Raw genomic sequence first — 595 nt, 5'->3', positions numbered from 1 at the left:
TTTTTTGAGCCCGCTGTTTCTCAGCAGCTCTCCTGTTATGTGTGGCATCGGGATGGGCCTCCAGCACAAGGAGGAGCTGAAGGCCCTGCAGCCTTCTGTGTGAGATTGCAGTTGTCCAGTTTCATGGCTTCGGAAACAACACCAAGTGGAGGGAGCCGGGTCCCTTTCTGTGGCCATGGATGGAAGGCTGTTGAGATTTGTTTTGTTTGTTGCCTGCTCACATGTATGCCCTCTGCTTTCGTAAGAGAGGGTGACTGTGATGCTGGGGGAGGGTCTCCAGAATAGATGACTTGAATGCTTGTGACCAGTTCCTTGTTTCCTAGAGGCTTTGCTCAGATGTTGAATGCAACCTGAGGCCATGCTGTTTGCCAGCCTCTTTCCTGTTTGTCTCTCTTTCCTGGAGGTCTTTGTTCTCTTTTGGGGAAAGGGAGGAAGGAGGCTCCATTGGTGTGACCTCCCAGCTGGGGTGTTTAGAGTCCTAAGGGCAGGGCCACAGGGCATTCCTGCTGATCACTGCTTGTCTCATTCCTGGGATCTCATAGGTGCCGTGGAAAAAAACATTTCCTCATCCTCACTGATGCATTTATTTAAAAAA

Source organism: Meleagris gallopavo, chromosome 3 (genome assembly GCF_000146605.3).
Source record: "Meleagris gallopavo isolate NT-WF06-2002-E0010 breed Aviagen turkey brand Nicholas breeding stock chromosome 3, Turkey_5.1, whole genome shotgun sequence".
In the NCBI taxonomy this organism is placed as follows: Eukaryota; Metazoa; Chordata; class Aves; order Galliformes; family Phasianidae; genus Meleagris; species Meleagris gallopavo.
The sequence above is the reverse complement of the archived record's forward strand: the minus strand, read 5'-3'. Positions refer to the sequence as shown.